This window comes from Candoia aspera, chromosome 1 (genome assembly GCF_035149785.1).
Source record: "Candoia aspera isolate rCanAsp1 chromosome 1, rCanAsp1.hap2, whole genome shotgun sequence".
NCBI lineage: Eukaryota > Metazoa > Chordata > Lepidosauria > Squamata > Boidae > Candoia > Candoia aspera.
The window spans coordinates 296,606,173-296,623,713 of record NC_086153.1 but is presented as its reverse complement, the minus strand read 5'-3'; positions in this window follow the sequence as shown (position 1 = coordinate 296,623,713).

The window sequence follows — 17,541 nt, the reverse complement described above, 5'->3', positions numbered from 1 at the left end:
CATTTCAGGAGTTCAAGCTGTACCAAATGGAAGCTAGAGAAATCTGTTCCTTCCTAAGTAAGGACCCATTCACACATGGCATTTGGGCTAAATCAAGATCAGCTCTGCATCTACACGTTCAGGTTGTTGTTCTCACTGGGCAGCACAACCAATTGACTGTTGGTCCTGTTGGGTGGGTCTGAAATGAAAGTGCTGAAAATGCAGTTTGCTGTTTGAACACTGGAGCTTGAGGGCCAGTTGCAATAGTCAATGCCTAAGGCTGTAAATTCAGATTCAGCAAAGGATCGTTACCTTGTCGTGGTGCTGGAGCTTGAGCACCTCAATGATGCCATGAGCTAAACCGTGAAGGGCCACCCAAGATGGGAAGGTCATGACAGAGAGGTCAGACTAAATGCGATCCCTGGGAAAGGTAATGGCAACCCACCCCAGTATTCTTGCCGTGAAAACTAAATGGATCAGTACAACCAGAGATATGTCGGTATACCATCGGAATATGAGACCCCCAGGTCGGAAGATGGTCAAAATGCTACTGGGGAGGAACAGAGGATGAGTTCAACTAGCCCCAGACGTCATGACGCAGCTAGCTCAAAGCCGAAAGTATGGCTAGCGGCCAACGGTGCTGGTGGTGAACGGCGAATCCGATGTACTAAGGATCAACATATCATTGGAACCTGGAATGTAAGATCTATGAGCCAGGGCAAATTGAATTTGATTATTGGTGAGATGTCAAGATTAAAGATAGACATTTTGGGCACCAGTGAACTGAAATGGACTGGAATGGGCCACTTCACATCAAATGACCACCAGATCTACTACTGTGGACAAGAGGACTACAGAAGAAATGGAGTAGCCTTCATAATTGATAGTAAAGTGGCTAAAGCAGTGCTTGGATACAATCCAAAAAACAATAGGATGATCTCAATTCGAATTCAGGGCAAGCCATCTAACATCACAGTGATCCAAATATACGCCCCAAACACAGATGCTGAAGAAGCTGAAGTAGAGCAGTTCTATGAGGATCTGCAGCACCTACTGGACAACACGCCTAAAAGAGATGTTATTTTCATCACAGGAGACTGGAATGCTAAGGTGGGCAGTCAAATGACACCTGGAATTACAGGTAAGCATGGCCTGGGAGAACAAAATGAAGCAGGACATAGGCTGATAGAATTTTGCCAAGACAACTCACTCTGCATAACAAACACTCTCTTCCAACAACCTAAGAGATGGCTTTATACATGGACTTCACCAGATGGACAACACCGAAATCAGATTGACTACATCCTTTGCAGCCAAAGGTGGCGGACATCTATACAGTCGGTAAAAACAAGGCCTGGAGCTGACTGTAGTTCCGATCACGAACCTCTTCTTGCACAATTTAGGATCAGACTAAAGAGATTAGGGAAGACCCACAGATCAGCTAGATATGAGCTCACGAATATTCCTCAGGAATATGCAGTGGAGGTGAAGAATAGATTTAAGGGACTGGACTTAGTAGATAGGGTCCCGGAAGAACTCTGGACAGAAGTTCGCAGCATTGTTCAGGAGGCGGCAACAAAATACATCCCAAAGAAAGAGAAAACCATGAAGGCAAAATGGCTGTCTGCTGAGACACTAGAAGTAGCCCAAGAAAGAAGGAAAGCAAAAGGCAGCAGTGATAGGGGGAGGTATGCCCAATTAAATGCAAAATTCCAGAGGTTAGCCAGAAGAGATAAGGAATTATTTTTAAACAAGCAATGCATGGAAGTGAAAGAAGACAATAGAATAGGAAGGACAAGAGACCTCTCCCAGAAAATTAGAAACATCAGAGGTAAATTCCAGGCAAAAATGGGTATGATCAAAAACAAAGATGGCAAGAACCTAACAGAAGAAGAAGAGATCAAGAAAAGGTAGCAAGAATATATGGAAGACCTGTATAGGAAGGATAACAATATCGGGGATAGCTTTGACAGTGCGGTCAGTGAGTTACAGCCAGAAATCCTGAAGAGTGAGGTTGAATGGGCCTTAAGAAGCATTGCTAATAACAAGGCAGCAGGAGACGACAGCATCCCAGCTGAACTGTTCAAAATCTTGCAAGATGATGCTGTCAAGGTAATGCATGCTATATGCCAGCAAATTTGGAAAACACAAGAATGGCCATCAGATTGGAAAAAATCAACTTATATCCCCATACCAAAAAAGGGAAACACTAAAGAATGTTCAAACTATCGAACAGTGGCACTCATTTCACATGCCAGTAAGGCAATGCTCAAGATCCTGCAAGGTAGACTTCAGCAATTCATGGAGCGAGAATTGCCAGATGTACAAGCTGGCTTTAGAAAAGGCAGAGGAACTAGGGACCAAATTGCCAATATCCGATGGATAATGGAAAAAGCCAGGGAGTTTCAGAAAAACATCTATTTCTGTTTTATTGACTATTCTACAGCCTTTGACTGTGTGGACCATAACAAATTGTGGCAAGTTCTTAGCGGTATGGGGATACCAGGTCATCTTGTATGCCTCCTGAAGAATCTGTATAACGACTAAGTAGCAACAGTAAGAACAGACCACGGAACAACGGACTAGTTTAAGATTGGGAAAGGAGTACGGCAGGGCTGTATACTCTCACCCTACCTATTCAACTTGTACGCAGAACACATCATGTGACATGCTGGGCTTGAGGAATCCAAGGCTGGAGTTAAAATTGCTGGAAGAAACATTATCAATCTCAGATATGCAGATGATACCACTTTGATGGCTGAAAGCAAAGAGGAACTGTGGAGCCTTATGATGGTGAAAGAAGAAAGTGCAAAAGCTGGCTTGCAGCTAAACCTCAAAAAAACCAAGATTATGGCAACCAGCTTGATTGATAACTGGCAAATGGAGGGAGAAAATGTAGAAGCAGTGAAAGACTTTGTATTTCTAGGTGCAAAGATTACTGCAGATGCTGACTTCAGTCAGGAAATCAGAAGACGCTTAATCCTTGGGAGAAGAGCAATGACAAATCTCGATAAAATAGTTAAGAGCAGAGACATCACACTGACAACAAAGGTCCGCATAGTTAAAGCAATGGTGTTCCCTATAGTAACATATGGCTGCGAGAGCTGGACCATAAGGAAGGCTGAGCGAAGGAAGATTGATGCTTTTGAACTGTGGTGTTGGAGGAGAATTCTGAGAGTGCCTTGGACTGCAAGAAGATCCAACCAGTCCATCCTCCAGGAAATAAAGCCAGACTGCTCACTTGAGGGAATGATATTCAAGGCAAAACTGAAGTACTTTGGCCACATAATGAGAAGACAGGACACCCTGGAGAAGATGCTGATGCTAGGGAGAGTGGAGGGCAAAAGGAAGAGGGGCCGACCAAGGGCAAGATGGATGGATGATATTCTAGAGGTGATGGATTCGTCCCTGGGGGTGCTGGTGGTGCTGACGACCGACAGGAAGCTCTGGCGTGGGCTGGTCCATGAAGTCACGAAGAGTCGGAAGTGACTAAACGAATAAACAACAACAAGACTGTAAGTAAAAAGTTGCTGCAGTTCCCCAGCAGTATCCACAGAATGAAAGTATGAATGAAAAGGGTACAAAGTTGGAGAGATATAGCAATGTAAGTAGTACAAAGCGAGATGGTTTATTGCTTTGATTTAGATGCAACTTCAGCAGGTTCACATGTGCTCATTCTACAGTGCATATTCAAACATCATGAAGAACAAAAGGAAATATAGCTGGCCCAGGAATGAGTTGCAGTGATACTTGCTAAGATTAAAACATGACCATAGCAGGTAACAATGTCTTAAGTGTGCAAAATGGAAGAAAAAAATCAAATTTGAACCAATGTTTGCTCGCTTTCCTCTAGTTCTCTTATCCCCTTAACTTGGACCTTGGATGACCTTGAAAAGCTAAGGAGGGTCAAATGTGGTTAATACTTGGATGGGAGCCACCGGGAAATCCCACAGCTGTAGGGTGGCTGGGAAAGTCAGAAGTCATCCTAGAAGGCAAGGGCAAACCACTTGTATTGTTGCCAAGAAAACTAGATGGTAATGTCCATGATGTCACCAAAAGTCAAACTCAGCTTGAAAGATGAATGATGGTGGGAAGTGGATTGCATTTGTCAGAAAATAATCCAACAGTACATTATGATCAAAGATATATTTTCATTTCTGAAATATAGCACTTCTAACTTAACTAGAGAGAAAAACTTCTGTCAATAATAAAATACATTCAAGACTGTTTCTGGCAAACACTGGATGCTTTCAGGATCTTGTTCTTGATGACAATAATGTTTTTGGTATGCTATCTTCCGCAAAGGAAAAATGATTATATAGGATTGCTCTGAAGATCTGCTACAGCTTTCAGGTATGCACAATTCTTCTGCTTCTCCTCATTGCCATAAAATACTCAGAAAGATACTCCTCCAATATTTTCTTGTCTATCACCAAATTCTACTGCTTCTGGAAATTGGACAACTTTTTGTTTCTAAAGCATGATAGTGATGAACTGAGATTTGTCTCACCAATATACACATAACTAGAATTCACCTGAGTTGATGTTGACTTTCCAGAATCAAGAGACTAGAAGGCAGATGGGCTATGAAAATGTAAAGTATGGACATTTCAGATTCCCATCTAAACCAGCCAGCAATTCCTATCCCTTCTTTTCTGAGCAGCTTACCAGTAGAACAAGAGGAGGAAGATGGCTTCAGCTAAGACTCATCAGGATAAATGAAGTGACAGAAAAAAAAGCAGAGAAACTTCACTTTTTCTACCAAGACTGCATTGTGCTTTCTTCCCTAGTAGGAAATCTTCATCAAACAAGTCCTATTGGGTCAAATGTGTCAAACACTCAGCTTAGGTCCATTTCAGCAAAGTTCCCTTTGGGGAGAAGAGTGAAGCAAAGTAGTGGAGATGCTCTGCCTTGTCCCATCACTTTGTACTATCACTTTCAAGCAGCAAGACTGTCCTTTTTTCTTCCTCTTACTACCAACATAGACCAAAAAAGCTAATTTTGTTGCTTTTCACTTCCCTCACAAGCCTAAATTCTGTTTGTACTTTAGCTTTTCTGACTTTCATTTTGCAGGTATGAAATACTCGTTTGTGGTCACACTTACCTTCCATTTCCTACCCATGTCTCTTTTAACTCTCAGCTCAATTGAAAGTTCCCTGTGCATCCACAATGGTTTCCTAAATTGTCCTCGTTTTTCACTAGACTGGTGTGTGACTATACTTTCAGCATCTTACTTTTGAGACGATTCCAACCTTCCTGCTCTTCTTTTGATTTCAGGATTTCTATCCATGTCATCCTGAATGGTACTTCTATAAGCTTGCTAAAATTGGCTCCCTTGAAACCTAGTGTGTATGTAGAAGTATGCTCCAATTTCCCATTTTGTAATACCTTGAAACCTAAATGACATGGTCACTTTCTCATAAGGTTCCCACTGCTTTTGCCTTTTCAACCAGCTCATCCCTGTTCATTAGGATCAGCTGTAGAAGAGTTTGTCACCTTGCTTCTTGTTTGACCTTCTGGAAAATGAAGAGTCAGCAAGAACACTGAGGAATTTTTAGAACTGCAAGTGTTGGCTGAGTTGCGTTTCCAACAGAAGTCCAGTAGTTGGAATCTCACTATGACTACATCTCTCCTCCCAGAAAGTTCTACACTCTGGTCCAGGAAGGTGATGGTCTATAGCACAACCTCAAAAAAAATCATAATGTTTCCCCTTTCTTATATTTTTACTCAAACAGTCTTGATTGGACCCTCATGCTCATACTTCTGGATCTATATGAATGTGTGGATTTGTATCATGTAAAAGTCACTCCTCCTCCACTTTTGTCTGCCCTGTTCCTTTCGAATAAGCCACATTCCACTCATGAATTTCATTCTGCCTTGTTCTTCCTGATAGTTCCTCACACTTCATTTATTTCTATGGAGACACTGGAAACCTTGGAAAATATACCTTGTCAGATTCCTGTTCTCCCAATCTTAATTGCAGCCCTCACAAATACACCAAGAAGGATGACACTGGATATCATGTGAGTGAATTAAAGAATTCTGTTTGCAGATCTGAAGATGAGTACCTGAATCTGGTCTTGGTAAAGTGCTAGAAACTTAGTAAAAACATAGATCCCTTCAAGCTGAGCCTGACTCCTGATGACTCAATAAATATGTCTGCAGAGGGTTAGTTTTTTTGTTTTTTTTTGTCAAAATGGATATGATTCACCATTGTCTTCTCCAACTTCCCAGTTTAACCTATACTTTCCTGGTGGTTTCCCATTCAAGAACTAACCAAGTCCAACCCTGCTTAAGTTTTTTTCGAGATCTGCCAAGGTCAGCTAGGTGCTCCTGCCACTTGAACAGGATCCAAAAGGCAGTAGCCTGTAATAGAACGTTTGCCAAGCTGCCGTAAAAACCTCACCAGAGAAATAAAGTGAAACTCTAAACCCCAAACCAAATTCTCTTTCTCTAAATGGGCACGAAGCCCCCAAATACATAAAACCCCGATCTTGTGCCATGATATGCAACCAGACTGAATTACTTGTCATCACAAGGCTCTCATTTCCAGCTGATGCATAGGTAAGATAACAGTTTAATATAATGGCTAGGCAGCTGCTCTCCAGCCTTAGCTCCCTCTCGGTCTGACCTTGGCAAAAGAAGGCAGAGGGAGGAGAGGAAGCATAGCTGAATGGCAGAGTATATGTTTTATATGCAGAAGGACCCATCTGAATCCCTGGCATCTCCAGCTCAACAAACCAGTAGGAAGCGGGTGGTGGAGGGGGCTGCTTATTGCCTGTGACTAGAGAGCTATGGCTAGAGGAGGCAGACAGTGCAACAGTCTGAAGAGAAGAATCTAAGCAACCAAATGAAAACCAGCCTTTTTAGCAAGGAAGGAAATGAACCAGCCTTGGCAGAAGCAATAGATTTGAAGGAGCCTTGAGATTCTGGAGTAGGGGGAGCTCTGTAGCTCACCTGTCTCTTCCTCACTTGGGCAGTTCAGTACAAGTGCTGTTGTGAGACTGTTGCATCACAAGGATAAGAAGTAGCTGTCCATCCAAGTCGGTTTACAGAAGTTGTTCCCAGCAGCACTACCCTCAATGGGCTTCTTTACCCAATCTTTATTCTTTATCTTTATCATTCCTTCTCTCTCACACACACACTCACACACACACACACACACACGTCATGCTATTTTCAGGTATCAGTTCATGAAATTGACTTTATATACCTCTCCTGCCCAGCGTTTTAATGACCAAGCACTTTTGTGATGGATTAATTTCTTACTTTTTAACTTTTATCTTGCAGCGATGGCCAACTTCTCAATGAGCTGATAGGATGACCGGCAGAAATGGCATCTCTTACAACACACATGAGAAGCTGGAATCCATACCAAGCAAGTCTGATTGTGCTGCCTGATAACAAAATGTAGCAAAAGAATATTAAAAAGGACTAAATTTCCCATGGCCTTCTGCTAACATCTTCAGGCAGCCATGCCGAGCAAGATGCCCTCTAGATATGTTGGGCCTGCAACTTTCAAACTTCCTAGCCCAGCCTTTCTCAACCTTTTGACCTGGAGGAACCCTTGAAATATTTTTCAGGCCTCGAGGAACCCCTGCAGATCTATTCAGGCTCAGATATAGGCCAGAAGTTACAAAATTTTGATATTCGTTTCATGTGTAGGCCTGTATACAGTATATGCATTAACAGTGTTCTTAAACTAAAAATGAAGAATGAAACTTACCTCTTTAATGTGAAGTTGTCCCTACAATAACTTTTATGAACATGACAAATACTGTTTAATGGGTAGAAAACTGAAGCTGCACGACATTCAAGATCTGCCTAAGGCCTCTCTCTGACAAAGCTGGAACTTGGACACAGACCTTCCAGGACTTTGTTTCTTTACTGGATGGCTAGATTTATGTCCCTGTCTTAGTTGATTCCTAACATTTTTTAAGCCACTGCAGAGCAGAGAGGTGATCATTTCCAATAATAATTATTTCACTTGTTTTCCAGAATAATAGTTGGTAATTTAGAATTTACAGAGGCAACCCTTCATGAGTATGTATGTATGTATGTATTTATTTATCAAGCACATTTTGTCACCACCCATCTCCCCCAAGAGAGGGACTCTGGGCAGTTTACAATAATGAACCACTGCAGATCTGTTAGGGAACAGATTAGGTTACACTTCCAGTCAACTACACCTAGGGCTTCATCCTGCCATTACTTATTTGCTTACTCTCCAGCTATGTGGCCAATGGTTGATTTGCTATTATCTCCACTTGCCTGCCATGGAGATCCACCATCAGTTTTACTGCAGGAAAGGAACTGATGCCACTCCTTCAAAGATCTCTCTGCCACAGTCTACACTGTTGGCAGATTGCTGGGAAAGCCTTTAGCCCAGGAGAGATCAAAAAAGTCACACACACCAGGCATTTCTATAAAAATAATTTATTTACAGAAAGCAAACCAAAAGCAAAACATATTTAAAGGATGTGGCTCTCATTGAGAGCAACCCAGCTTGCTACATGCCGGCACAGAAGAGAAAGAGGAACTGAAACAAGTCCGGGCAGGTTCCTCCCCCAGGCGCAATAATTAACATTCGAAAAGGGGGCAGTTGAATTCAACCTCTGCACCCGGCCAAAATGATTAGAGACAATAGCACCTTAATCTGTTAGTAGGAAAACCATTAACATATACCTCATTCTGAGAGGGCGTTGACATGGTGGACATGGCACTGAGCTGCCAGGGTTTTCCACAATAGTGATATCCTACTGTTTTAAAAAGTTGTTAAACAAACTAAAAACAGTATTTAATGTACCAAAATGAAGTACATGCAGCAGCAGTACATATACTGTGTAAGGTCAACTCACCTAAAAGATTTAATGCTGAAGAAAACTCCTTGTTATTGAATGTGGCGAGCCCTTACGCTATTAGTGGCCATCTGGATTTTTGCAGCCTGATATGATAGCCCTAGTGGGACGCGGTGGCACTGCGGGTTAAACCGCTGAGCTGAGCTTGCCGATCGGAGGGTCAGCGGTTCGAATCCGCGTGACGGGGTGAGCTCCCGTTGCTAGTCCCAGCTCCTGCCAACCTAGCAGTTTGAAAACATGCCAATGTGAGTAGATTAATAGGTACCGCTTCGGCGGGCAGGTAACGGCGTTCCATGTAGTCATGCTGGCCACATGACCATGGAAGTGTCTAGGGACAAACGCCGGCTCTTCGGCTTTGAAACGGGGATGAGCACCGCCCCCTAGAGTCGGACACGACTGGACTTAACGTCAAGGGAAACCTTTACCTTTACTATGATAGCCCTAAGGGTACCCTTGCTACCGCAACAAAAATATATGTACACAGCTACCTGAATAAGAGAAAGAGGTAGCATCACAAGCAGTAGAATCCAACAGTAGTATCAAAATTATTATTTTGTCATTTGCCACAGTGAATTGCATTGCCCATGTCACAGCACCTCTTTTCTTTTTCAAAAAGTGCATGTTTTTGTTCTGCTTTGGTGCTTAGGTAGCTTTGAGCACAATCTACTGGGAGTGTTTGTTGAGCCAGTCTTTTTGAAATGAATGGGTGCTGTGCAAGAATGCAGCAGCTTCCATTCGTTTTTATGGACCTAGCTTCTTAGTGAATGGTAGCCTTCTGTGTGGCATTTTAAGGTAAGATAAATGTTACCACACATCTCATTTAATACAAATTAATTAAAAATCTGGCTAATCAGTACTTCTTGTTAGCCAGGGACTACTGTTTTTCTGCCTTTTTTGCTCCTCTATTAATTTCATCATACTTAGAATCATAGAATTAGATGATACTTCAAAGTTCATTTAGTCTAATCCCTCACCAAACCAGAAAATCCAAAACTGAATTACTTAGGGTAATGTTTAGTATCATGATTTCTATTTGGATCCAGTGTAATGTACATTCCTGATCACCTTGCTTGTGTACATGTATATACAAAGAAATGTTCAAAGCCAGTGCTCTTGCCTTTGGCACTCCTCAGATCAATTGGAGCCACCACTCCCAGAATGCTGGGTGAGGATTCTACCGGTTGCAGCCCCACTGCACCTGGAGGGCACCAGCTGAGGACAGCTTTTGCCAAAAGCACCCATATTTGAAGATATCTGGTTGTTTATATAAAATACAATGCACACTTGGGTCAGCCTGTAAAGCGTGTTCACAACAATACACTGAAGGACAAGAGTCCTTAAAAAGAAGAGTGACATGAAAGTGTTCGTTTTCAGGTATGTTAAGGGCCCATTCACAATTAATCATTTTCAGTAGACCAAGTCAGTGCCCCATGAACCTATTTTGTATTCATGGTAACTGCAGCATCTACAGACATCGTCATGGTATAATCTCTTTAGATACTATACAGAAGTTGATCATCTAACTGATCTCATTCCAGGACTCTGTTGCAAAACAGATAAAGACCAGTTTTATAAAGGATTATAGAAGAAGAGGGACACACACCTCTTTTCAGGTTAACATTCCCACTTTTATCTCTTGCTCTCACTGAAAGCTTCCAGAACAACAGGATCTTGGTTTATGTTCCTTTCCCTTCCCAGCTTCTGAGCTGTGGTCTTATGTCAGCACAAGACATTTTGCTATTTGAAGTAGAGCAGCAAATGACTCCCCCATTCCATCCACTGACCAAGATGCCTAATTCCCAAAGCCAGGCAAATTATTTGCATATATCAGGCAAAAAATTCCAGAAACGCTTTTTCCCCCTTAGTGGCAGTAAGCATGTAATTTAGATTCTGCTGCTTTCCCATGATGCATAGTAGGCTTCATTCTGCCTAACAGCCAGGCCAACTCTGCTTGGTATCTAACGGTATGTGTCTACTCTTGTCAACCTACCCATGCCCTAAGACGATCAGTGGAAACCGTTTTTCAAGTGTCCCTTTCAATCTGAAATCCCAGAAGATATCGCTGGGAAAGAAAGCTTTTTAAATTCACCCTCCAGGTGTGAATGCTTTATGGCAGAACTAAGTTCATGCAGTTAAATCAGAGATTTGCAGCATTATGGTTTAGTCTGCACATAAACACACATTGCTATCTCACCCTTTCAAGGACACAGCAAGCAAGTTATGAGAAAAGATGAACTATTTTTTTAACAGCAACAATGTAAGTATTAAGTATATTTATTATAGTCACTGACTAGCATTAAATGACATCAATTGAAGTTTTACTTTGGATTTCCCAGATAGACTGGTGACAAAACAAGCATTTCCTAATTGAGCATTGAGAAGAGCCAGTCTGGTGTAGTGGTTAAGGCACCAGGCTAGAAACCAGGAGACTGTGAGTTCCAATCCTGCCTTAGGCACAAAGCCAGCTGGTGACCTTGGGCCAATCACTCTCTCAGCCCTAGGAAGCAGGCAATGGCAAAACACTTCTGAAATTTTGCCAAGAAAACTGCAGGGACTAGTCAACAATGACTCAAAGGCGCACGTACGCACACACACACACACAATGAGCATGGAAGTGTCTCAGATTGTTTCCACTGGTCCTGCAATGAGGTAAGTACCTTCAGAGGCTCTTAATAGATCAATCCATGTCAGTCACATCCTTCCTGGAATTTTCAGAGGCCCCTCCTTGTGCTCAGATTAACAAGAATTGGCATCTTTCTAGCCATCCTTAGTTGAAGATAGTGAAAGTTGTAATCCAATGTTTATAAAGGTCCTTATGATGGGAATGGATAATTTAGATGAGTATAAACAAAAGGTGATTTAAATCTTAATTTATGAATGGATAAACTCCCTTGACTGTCTGTGTGTACAGTTTTGTATCTCTAAAAGAACAATCGCATCAAGCAGTCCAGAGGATAAAAATTCCATCTTACTTGCCTAACAGGTACAATAGGCAACATTTCTAAATAAATAAAACTAAAAGGAGAGTAAGCAGGCTCATAACCCATCATTCCATTTCCTGATCCATTATTTTATAGACTGACCAGTTTAGGATAGCAACCAGTTAATCTCTCTGTGCCTTTGTGGAGAAATAAGCATTTTAAAGCTGCCCTTGCAGCACATGGTGAGGGTTAATTAATTAATACTTATACATGGAGTAAAACTGTCTTTGAATGATAGGTGATGATATATGTTACATGCTGAAATACCCATGGGAAGGAACTACACACTGTAAAAAGTAAGTGCCTTGCTGTGTGTTCCCTGAATGTCATTGGGCCAAGCCACAGACGGATGCCTAAGCAGAAGAGCTTCATTTAACAGCAACACAGCAAAGATTCCAGCCTCAAGAAGAATCACCAAAAGGACAAGACCACAAGGAGAGGAAAAAGGAGGGGAAGAACAAAGACCTGCAAATGCAGTGATCAAATGAATTGGCAGGTACCAAAGGAGTGAGATAAATCCAAAAAACCTCTATGGCAAAAACAGCATCCAGATCATCAATAAAATCCAGATGCTTCTCAGATCTGGCTCCCAGAGTTTGGACTAACCCAAAATTGAACACAGTGTTTGGACCATGTCTCAAGAGCAGGGCTGTCCCAGATAGTGGCTTTTTTAAGGTACACCCACTCCTCGTTTAGCAACCAAGTTCCATTCCAACGACCAAGTCGTTTAGCAAAATGGTTGTTAAGTGAACACATGACTAAGAGAGAGGGAGAGAGAGAGAGAGAGAGAGACTGGTAAGATCACTGGTTGCTGCCATCTCATTCAGATAAAGTTCTCTCATATACAGTAGCTACACCAGAGTTACTCTCACTCCAGCATGTGCTGATGTCAGGCACAAGAAATTTGGTCATAAATGAGTGCATTGGTCAGAAAATGATTTTTTATTACCATCGTATATGCAAATGGTCACTAACCAAGGTGGTCACTAAATGAGGAGTGGGTGTATTTCAGTACAGCATTATGCAATCCAAGATCTCCTGCAGCATTGCAAAGGAACAACTTCATTAGGCTTTGCACAGAATGTCAAGAATGAGTCAAACCAGGATCCCAGTTGTTGAGGTTTTTCAGAACCGAAATGGTGCCTTAAAGCTCTTCAAAGCATAAGACATCCATTTTGACTCAACAACAACCACCTAAAAAAAAAAAACAAGACAAACATTTGGATTTTCATGGAGGTATGAAAAGATCTTAGATTTGCCTAACCTGCAGCACTGAAGTATTCATTTAACCCAGCTTTTATATATTAACTCATCTAAATAGTTAAACATAGAGAACATCCCTCCTCCCCTTTATTCTTATGACAACTCTGTGGGATTGGATAGTCTGAAAAAACAGAAATTCAAAAGTCAGGCAATGAGGAACTATAGTTGGATATCCTTGATCATAGGCAAGCATTAACCAATACACTGCACTGGAGTAATTTCTAGTCTGGTCAAAACAATAATAAAACACACACACACACCCCTCTCTTCCATCCTAGATGGGAAAGCCTATTACAAAGCCATGAGAAGCCAGTAACAAAGCATGGATTAACAAATTCCAAATCTTTCAAAACAAGGATATGAACCAGCAGTAATGGAGCACGTGAGACATTATATCTAGTCATTTTGTCATAATTTGATCTGGAATCCAAATCTCTCCAATTGTTTGCAGTCAGAGTATTGTAAGTTGAGTATCACTTTCCCAAAAATATATTTTCCAACTTGTTTCTGTACGCACACACAGCTAAGGAGTTTCCAACTATTATTCAGATTTCTATTTCTTTTTTTTCCCCCAAGTCTAAAACCAGAAGAGCACAGGATTTTCAGTCAACTAGACTGCAAATATTGTGTTGAGGCTGTGCTTTAAAAAGTAGACAGGCTCAGGACAATTCAAATTCAAACCATAATTAATATGATGACCTGAGGTATATTTAATCATTTTCCTCCTTTATCACATTGAAATTACCAGTTTACTAGTAGCTTTGGAGATTCTCTGGGACTCCATCCAACACTTGGGGGCCAAATGCAGTTCTTGGGACTCAGGGTATGCATTAATACATCTGAAAGCTTTTCTGAGCCTGGATACAAATGTTATGAGTTAGATAAACATTGGAAAAACAGAGGAACATTTTCAAAACACTCTCTGAAAGAAAAACATATAAATAGCATTATATTTTCATACCAAATTGAGAGGAATCTCCTCTTCCCTAATTGTGATGGACTGTTCCTCCATCCAGGCCATTTTTTCTCCTTAAAAATATAGGATCCAAGGAGATGGTGTTCAAAGAGAACAAGCCTAAAGCATAGATTGATTGGTAGCAGGTTGCAGCCAGTGAAAGACAAAAAATATCTGAATTGTAGCAGGGCATGATTTTTTGTGGAGCAGATGAAAGACTGTTCTGCAATAACAGGGATAGTTCCTGTACTGAATTGCGTTGCTGCATCTTTGGCTTTTTCAGCTAATCAGTCTTACCTGGTTGATGGGTTAGTCATCAACCCTTTGCCAGGGAAAACTCCACTAAGACAGTGACACCTCATTGGAGATGTCTTTGAGCAAAAGAATGTCCTAACAGTATGAACGGTTTAACAGAGGAACCGATTATTCAGAGGTGATGCACTCCCCTTTATTATATATGTTCAAGCAGAGATTAAAAAGGAATACTTTCACTTGGATTCTTGCATACAGCAGGGGATTGGACACAGTAGCTTAAAAGGTCCCTTCCAACTGTATGATTCTATGTAGTACCAATGTGGTATAGTGGTTAAAGTGTTGAACTACAATCACGGAAATGCAGGTTCAAGTCCCCCCTTAACCACAGAGCTGTCACTCAGGTCAACTGAACTCAGGTAATTGTTATGGGGCTAACAATTACCTTCCCAACCCCCAAAGACAGCATAAACTGACAGAAGGAAGACAAGGTATAAATATGAGATGATGATGATGATGATGATGATGATGACGACGACGACGACTATGTCCAAGGATGGACAGACTTCTCCATTTAGCCCATTTTCAGCAATGGGAATTCCAAAACCCTCTGCCTTAAAGACCTATTCTGATGCTTAGGTCAACTTCAGCTATATTCTAGATGCCCCCATTAAACAAAGTCACAAATGGCGACAAAGAAGAAGGCTTTTTCAACCGTGGCTTCCTGCTTATGGATTGCCCTTTCCAGGATTGTTGGCCTGAAATCCGGTTATCTGTATAGCTCTAGGCAAAGATACTTTCTTCTCCCAGGCATATCAGCTTTTGAACAATGTCATCTGAAATTTTTAAAAGCGTTGCAATTGGTCCAGAGAACATATGATACTGACAAGATTATATATATAATAAGCATGCATTTGATTAATTAATTAATTAGATTACACACTAGATAATGGATAGATTAATTATCCTTATTTGCACTCCAGATGCTTCCAGTGCTGCCCATCAGCCATTATCTGGGGTTGCATAACAACCAAAAACAGCAGAAATGGAATTTGGAAGCTATCCATATTCTTTGCTTGTTAATATATTTAACTCAAAGAAAGGAAAGAGGGGGAAAACTGACTTATATTCCTATACCCTGTATTCACACACACACACACACAGTGGGAAGTACTATTTTTAGGGTAGGTGAAAAGAACTAAGATCAGGGAAGCATTTGAGAATGTCAGTCTGGGGAAGACTGGGAATGCTATGGGAATGGATTCCCTTGGCAACATTAATGTGGCGCTTTGTGTCTCTTCTCCTCTAGGTGACTTCACTTCCATATTTGGATCTCTTAGATTGCTGTTCCTTTAAAAGTTAGTTATGCATGTGTGGAATAGACAAAATAGCAAGAGGTCTTACAAGCCAGGTTTTAACTTGTGAGAAATGGTCTTCAGATGAAAGATCACCAGAGAGATCTTATGTACACATCCTGGAATACTTTGGAAGATGAGCTGCTGCCAGAGTAACCCAGAGATGTGCACTGCTGAAGAAAAGATGAAGCTTGGTCAAAGGTGTCTTTAAAACAAGATCCAATAAATGTGAAAAGTTTGGGAATTTCTCTCTTACAAGTTTCCTTTTTGTGTTTCTTATTTTCCGGATTCCATTTCATCTTCTCCATCTAGAGACCTTCAAAATGTATCATGACACTTCTAAATTAAAAGCTAGAGAACCACTACAGTAATCCCTGCTCTCCTAGCCTCCTAGTCCCGGGAAAGTGTGGGGATGTTCTTGACCACTAGAGGGTGCTAACCATCTCAAAGACAGAGTCAATGTCACAGAGCGAGCTCTCAAGTCACGAAATAATGGAGTCAGTTAAGAAAACCCTTATTTCCAGCAGTTGGAGAAATATGAGCAGAGAAAAATTAGAATATGAATAATAAATAAATCCAACCATCTATGTCTCTCCTTCCCCAGCTGCATCACACAAGCTAGAGATTTTTGTCCCATTTGTCCTCTGCTGCTTTGCCTGCCTGCACAGTCAGATGATTTCCAAGTCAGGTTTATGCCTTCCACCTAAATCTGGATTCCAAAGCCACAAATGCATACTTGATCTGCACGAAAGAGAGAGATCTGGGGTAAAATTCCTACCCTAAAAACAAGGAGTATGTTTCTGCACCCTACTGGCCCATGTAGTAAGACATTTCAGGAGAGGGGCTTGTTAAAAAGTTCCTGGCAAAGACAGAATAATCCATAAAGGCTGCTGCCTAACCTGTTTGCCCCTCTTGAAACAGTAGACTAATAGTGACTCTTGTATCATCTGTTTATATACAAATCCATACACAGGGTTTATGCTGAGTACGCTCAAGCACCATATAGCTACAGCTAATCTGTAATGTAGCATCAAGCAACATGGGTTAGTAAGAGAAAGGGGGGATGTGGGTGAAAGCAACACTGCTTTTTTGGCTGGTGACTGCCAAACATTCTCTTTCACCCCATGTAATCGGGAGGGTGATGTCATGTGTAGCCATCAGATCTTGCAAGCCCTCTGTGCACTTTTCAGCAAACACTTTCTAACCATCAGCACTCATTATAACATCCTTAGCTAAGCAAGACTCAAAAAAGGCTCATCTCTGTACCAAACTGTTAATAAACATTCCCTCACTTGATACAACACAGCACCACGGCATTCCTTTAAAAATGCAGTGTTTATGGCCAGGTTTTTCCATCCTGTCCCTGCAACGCAACAGAGTGGATACTGTTGATATAGTCTGTAAGAACGCAGAGAGCTGGTACTTTTTTTACTGACTCCCAAGTCATGAAAGATGGGCAGTTCACTGCACAGCAGCCCCTGATTTAGGGTTAAAAAGTCCTCCCCACTGGAAAGATATGAAATGGTTACAGGCAGACCAGAGAAATTACTGCTCAGGAAATGGTCCTCAGAGAACACACACATCAGTAAATGTTTAGCCCATGATCTTGTATTTTGATAAACAAAAACTAAACTGTATCAATATTATTTACATTTTTAGCAAGGAATGTCTTCAACTAATGAATTAAAAAAAGGTTTTGGACTGAACTGTTGTAGATTAAATCCTTTCAGAGAAACCTCAGCGGTTCAACTTACTTTCCATGGATTTTATGAGAAGGATGTCCACAGGGGTTCCAACAAGTCAAAAGGGCAGCCACAACCACATGATTGAAGCCCCACCCATTTGTACCTGTGTCACAATGCACCTAAAAAAGGGTGGGGCTTTGATTATGTAAATTC